The sequence below is a fragment of the Cydia fagiglandana genome, chromosome 12, assembly GCF_963556715.1.
Source record: "Cydia fagiglandana chromosome 12, ilCydFagi1.1, whole genome shotgun sequence".
Taxonomy (NCBI): domain Eukaryota; kingdom Metazoa; phylum Arthropoda; class Insecta; order Lepidoptera; family Tortricidae; genus Cydia; species Cydia fagiglandana.
In genome coordinates, this window is record NC_085943.1 from 10,692,418 (window position 1) to 10,699,011 (window position 6,594).

The 6,594-nt window shown below is 35.0% G+C and overlaps 1 protein-coding gene across 2 annotated transcripts in view; it reads right to left on the reverse strand.

Annotated features, from left to right (window-relative positions):
* LOC134669553 (furin-like protease 1) overlaps positions 1-4,392 on the reverse strand; it is a 352,565-nt gene extending 348,173 nt beyond the window's left edge. For both annotated transcript variants that reach the window (XM_063527160.1, XM_063527159.1), the window contains exon 1: positions 4,276-4,392. The gene's annotated coding sequence lies outside the window, so the exon portion shown is untranslated. The remainder of the gene's footprint in view (positions 1-4,275) is intronic.
* Positions 4,393-6,594: the final 2,202 nt, after the last annotated feature.

A 6,594-nucleotide genomic window follows, 5' to 3' on the forward strand; every position in this document is an offset into this window, starting at 1 on the left:
AAGCAATTAAGCATACATATAAAAGTGAGCCTACCGCCAACGCCAAAAAAAATCGAAAATCGTTATCTGCCTCTCTATCGCTCTAGCATATTCAAGTGACAAAGAGGCAGAAAACGTTTTTCGATTTATCGATGTTGACGGTAGGCCCTCTGTTTAAGTCTGTTATCGACTTACGTTAATAACTATCTTGTCGCTTGTCAAGTGGCGTCGACAGTCAGTGAAGTGATATGACAACGGACCTCATAGGTACTAATCATTTCCGAATAATCATCTTCATTATCACAAATATCCAATAAACAACAAGGTACTTTTCACATGTAACTGTGCAGGCAATTACTTTAAAATTAATTCCAATGACAAATACTAAATTAGTGTAAACGTGGCGATAAAATGAATAAGTGCTGCGCTATCGATTATTTGTTTACCAACGCCCGCTGGTAGGTAATAGCCTAGTTTCCTAATGACTTGGTAACAGTTACAAAGTGAACAGCAAGTCAATTTGTCGGCGACTTGATGTCATAGTTTGTGTTTTGTGCCTACACAATAGCCAACACGCAGACACAAACTATTTGCGAACATAATATACATTAGAGATGCCCCGAATAGTGAATTTGGCCGAATACCGAATACCGAATATTCGGCTCTACTCTCGGCCGAATGCCGAATATTCGGCGACCGAATATTCGTCATGACGAGCGAACATTTTGAGTCACAATTATTATGAAAACTGTTCGCCAACAAAGCACAACGTTTGCTTAGATATATTTTTGTCTAACAGAATTAATGAATGTAGTTAGAGTCAAACAAATTAGACCCATGATAAAAATAAAATATTTTGTAATCAACAAATGCTCAAAAACATGTCTTTATATTTAGTTACTTTCCAAGAATACATTTTAAATATGAAATATACCTAGTTTTTGGTTATTTATTGTGTAATTTTTCTTTTTAGGTAGGTGCAACAGATATTCGGTATTCGGCCGAATACTAGGCAACATTCGGCATACCGAATATTCGGCAAAGTGGCCGAATAGGCCGAATACCGAATATTCGTGGCATCTCTAATATACACGGCATCGTTAATTAACATCTGGCCAACGAAACATATGAAACCGCTGGCATTATTTGGAATTGTGGTAGCCAGGCGGCTTAGCACGGTTACCTTTTTATCGCTTGTCACCATGCCTGTCACGTTCTAACAAGTATGTAAGTGCGAAAGGGACGCGCTTAGTGATAGTCGATAAAAATGGAACCGTGCTGCGCCCGCAGCTTTGAGGTTTTAAACACCTATTTAATCGTATCATTGAAATACGTAGCTAATGATACTTTCTCGTTATCAACCTGCCTACAGTTGTAGTTAAACCTAGTACAGTTGTAGTTGGCAATATAATAATTAAAACTTTCGCGTTTTGAACACATATTAACTCACATTTATAGACATATAATGGGGTACTTTGTTTCCCATAAAGTTTAAGTCATAATGTATTGTTTATCATATTATCGTTAGTCATAAAACTGAAACCGTTAACTTTTCAGGATTGCCGTAAGGTTATTCTATAGATAGGTTAGGTTAGCGGCTCGATTCGGAAAATGAATTAGATTTCTACTAGACTTCAACAAGTTACGATACGGATAATTTAAAGATATTTGTAAGATAGATATGTCAAATTTGACGTTTCCACGATTCTGGAGGTCCTCTTGAACGATTTCGACAAGTTATGACTTAGATACCCAAGTCACATATAGTCGATATCTAATGTAGATCTAGTTGATCTCTAAATCGTCTCAAGATCTTGTGATTATCTCGAAATCCGAATAGGCCTGTAGGTTTCTTTTATGGCAATCCTGAAAAGTTACGCGTTTCTGAGAAAAACTAATTATGACTAACGAAAATTCGGACAAACAATACATTGTGACTTAAAACTATTTGGGAAACAATAGAGACCCACATATAATACGAGTATTTAGTTGTAGTTAGATTCAATATTAGTTTGTACAACTATTTTATAATTTTATTATGATCCTATCTTAGGAACGGTGATTACCCATAAAGTACCAAATTGTAAATACTTATAGGCGGATAAATTACAGACGCCTTTGCGTAAAAGGTAAGAATAAAAACACAATAATGAAATTTTTCGCTCGTGTAATTACACGAGAGAAAATTCAAGAGAAAATTTTCTCTTTAAGAATTTCATCGACCTTCTCAGAATCATTTATAAGAATGTATTTACAAATATTGCGTGTTTGTAGTAGGTATACTTTTCGCTATGAATCATGGTCCCCAAGATAGTTACCTAATTTTAAGTGGAGTAGCTGTCATATAAAATGTTTGTAGACAGTTTTGGAAGTATTGCATATTGTCTTTATATAGAAATGTAAGATTTAATTAACAAAAATACGGTAAGCACTTAAAACATATTTCTACAATTCCAAAAGAAAAAGATACTTGAAGTAACTGTCATAGGGACCAAATTCATCGAATGATGGTTCATTCGACGCGAACCTATAGATTATGCTATAGGATTAGATGGCCTTAGTTTTCTTTTAGGACCTAATATGTAGTCAATACACGCGATGAAAGGGAGGTTGGTGCGACATAAGTAGGTAATTAACATCGAAATGTCATTGTCCTTATTTGACACAGGTACCTGAGTATTAGTTAGGTATTAATCATTTTTAGGGTTCCGTACCCAAAGGGTAAAACGGGACCCTATTACTAAGACTTCGCTGTCCGTCCGTCCGTCCGTCCGTCCGTCCGTCCGTCCGTCTGTCACAAGGCTGTATCTCACGAACCGTGATACTAGCTAGACAGTTGAAATTTTCACAGATGATGTATTTCTGTTGCCGCTATAACAACAAATACTAAAAACAGAATAAAATAAAGATTTAAATGGGGCTCCCATACAACAAACGTGATTTTTGACCAAAGTTAAGCAACGTCGGGCGTGGTCAGTACTTGGATGGGTGACCGTTTTCTTTTTGCATTTTTTTCCGTTTTTTTTTTGCTTTATGATACGGAACCCTTCGTGCGCGAGTCCGACTCGCAATTGTTAAAGATATGTAAGCACGATCGTTGAAAAAAAAAACCGTTTTATTTTTCTAAAATATCGTGTACCTACTTACCTAATTGTTGGGTATGTCACGTAAAAATCATTTATCGACAGTCGATAAAATATAACGTTCTCTCCCTAAGAAATTTCATTTTTGCCGACAATTATTATATACTTACAAATATGTCTAAATAAAAGATAACCAATTAGGTATTAATAAATAATTATATATATCCAATTGTTTGCCGAGTTCACCCAGGTATTGAGAAAAAAATATTTAAATTATTTTTTATCAATAATGGCAACTTAGTGTAGGTACTTTTTGCGTAATTGTTTCATAAATAAATCAGGGATTCTTATGATTATTTCAACCGTCAATATCAATAGTGTCAATAACACGTCCGTGAAGGACATTGAACTTAATTATTATCTATCTAACTATACACCTACCTATATCTCAAGATATAAGTAGATAGGTTGCATGATACATGCATGTTTACATCAACTTTGTATTCTTAATAAAAAATACTACTAATAATCATGCATGCATTTTGCAGACTAAGAGACTCTTAGTAGGAGATCTTAGTAGTACATTTTTTATTAGAGTATTATCCCTTAGTAAGAGAATAACCTAAATTATTATAATTTATAAAATTTACTGTCGTTTATTAGTAAACACAGTAAGTGAAACAGAATTATGTAAAACACAAATCACAGAATACAATTAACTACAGATAATTTACTATTAAGAAAATTTGTTTTTAAATAAACTATTGATAACAGCCTGATAAGGTCGCGTGTCTTTAGATGCTCATTTAATAAACCATTTATTATTTTATCATACTAAATTGTGGTTGAAAAAACGCGATTCAACGCCCTCGTAACCCAGTTTAAAATTGCAGTCTTTTAAAATATACCCCAAAGTAGATCAGATCAGACAAACGTTTTGCGTTTACAGTTATGTTTAGTGCAATTCTGCTCGTAAATACAACACTTACCGAAATGACGTCTACGTTTTTAAAAGCCAATCTTATCTGTGTTTCGTAGCTATGTAAACATGATGTTTGTTACGATTTCGCTAGCGGATGGGCTATGGAATTTGATGGGAAGGACCAAGATTCCGTGGCACTTAGACAATAGTCGGTGAGAGCGCAGAGCGTTAACCTCTCGCATCCCTCGCTAAAATCGCACTCCTCCTCCTTAAAAATGGGTAAATCCTCACGTTAAAATAGAGCTTTCCACTATACACGGTCACTGTGGTTCATTATTTTGCACAACTGTCAAGCGACGCGTGAATTGGGCTGCGAGCGGGAGCGACACGACCGCCGCGCACGACACGTGATGCTGACTGGCTTGTGATCTCGGTCGCTCACCGCGATTGGTTCGGCGAGACGGCGCGGTGTTGCCATTTACCTCGAAAAATCGCGATTACCGCGATTATTTTTTTGTAACAATGAACTATTTAATTATAATAACTTAAGTACATGTATAATAATAACATTGTATAATAACTCCAAAGCTTAATTATAACACTGTAATCCTAGTATTCTAGGTTGAAATACTTACTAGAAATATCTAAAATTTAAAAAATATATATATATTCAATATTTAAGTAGGTTTGACCCAAAGAATTATATGACAAAGAACAACTCTCAATCTTCAAAAGTGTGACCAAAAATGAAATGCAAGTGTGTGCGTAAATTGTCTATGTGAGATCAAAAATAGTGATGTCATGTTACAACATATTACTTATCTGTCGATGTTTGATTGCTTTATCGACTACTTTTTCAAATGTGGTATTTTAAACATTAAAATTCTACGACATTATGACGTATAAATAACAATTGCACTGCGTTTGCCATCAAAATCGTTACAGACTTATCTTAATGTAACTCTTACTGTGTTGGAAAGTGAAGTTATCATGACACGCTAAACATGAACACCTTCAAAAAGGTATAACAATCGTTATTATTTGAAGCCGGTTATAAAAACGAATATCTTAATGATGTCTTGTGAAGAAATAATTACATAGCTATTAATATACCGACAAGTTATCGATACTGTCATATGAACATTTTGTCAAGCCCTAGCGTAAACGAACAGTTTATGTTTTTACACAAAATATCCTAAATTATTGACTAATATGATAAAATATTAGCACGGAACGGAAGAAAAACTTATAATGTACTGTATAAACCGGCTTCTTACACTTTTTACGCTGTTAATTTGACACAATATCGTTATGAAATTTTCGTTCGGAATGTCATAAATCCTCTGAAATGAGTAATTGCTTGGATTATTTGGCCCTGTGACACTGCAATCCGGCACACTACAAGACACCATCTTCACTGAATTACTTTAATTAATACTTTTCGTCCTAATCCGTGTATATTTTTCAATTTGAAAATTACCGTGATACGCTCTTGGCCGTCCGCGGCCGTCGTCAAACTCAAAAGTGGTTACGTTTTCTTATTGGTAGTCTGACTCTTTCGCACTCATGGGATGTTCATATACGTGATGGCTTCCCTTTCGCACACTTCAGCTGTCTGTCAAGCGCAAGCGAATCCTAGGTCTATGGTTTGACCAATATAAAGAAATAAAGTACGTAAGTATGTTTTGTCAAGAAAGAGAAGTTACGAAACTGTTGACTCGTGGAAAATTTGGTATTGAAATAAATTAATACGTATGTAATATGATCTATCAAAATTTGTCGATATCGACTTAGGTATAAAACTTTCATTAGGTAGTTCTTTATACTAAATATAACGTCAATCCGAAATTGTTCCTCATCGGGGTATGCAATAATCAGGTTTTAAGAGCCAACAGGAGTGGTCATTTCTCCATACAAACGTAGTCCTCGTTTTCCTCCGTGGTTTTTGAAGCTAGAGCAATGATTTTTTCAACACAGATTAATATTGTCAATATCTGTGTCGGACCGTTTTGCTTTTTTTGATATTTTTGTTTTTTAAGGCGCTAGAGCCCTTCAAAAATGGCCATAATGGCCTAATTGACTATGCCGCAATGAGAGGCGTGGTATTCAAAACTGATATCAATTAGCCAAAAAAGCAAAACGGTCCGACACAGATAATTTCATAATCATTTAGATTTCCAAATTTGGTTACGATTGGTTATGTTTTGGAGGAGGAAAAAGAGGACTACGAAACCTCGATTTTTGTCATTTTTCGCAGGATTTTTCGCCTCAGCTGCAGTTGTCCCTATCGCACTAATTTTAGGGGCGGAGTCAAGTTTCTAAATACGTACACAGCCAGAAAAGTGATGGGCAATAGTCGACATTTAATGTCGATAATCTAGTGATGTAAGAAGTTATCGATAAACCGTCTTGTGTGAAAATATCTAGATCCTCCTAAGACACAAGGGGTTTTGCGTTGAGAGGGAACACATTTTTGTAGTTACATAGGTACAATCTATTTTGAACTTTTTGATTCTAATATTTCAAATTAGAAATCAAAATCAAAAATATTTTATTGCATGGTTATGGGTTTACAAAATTTTTAGGTACAGTCACGCTCCGTAATTGTCG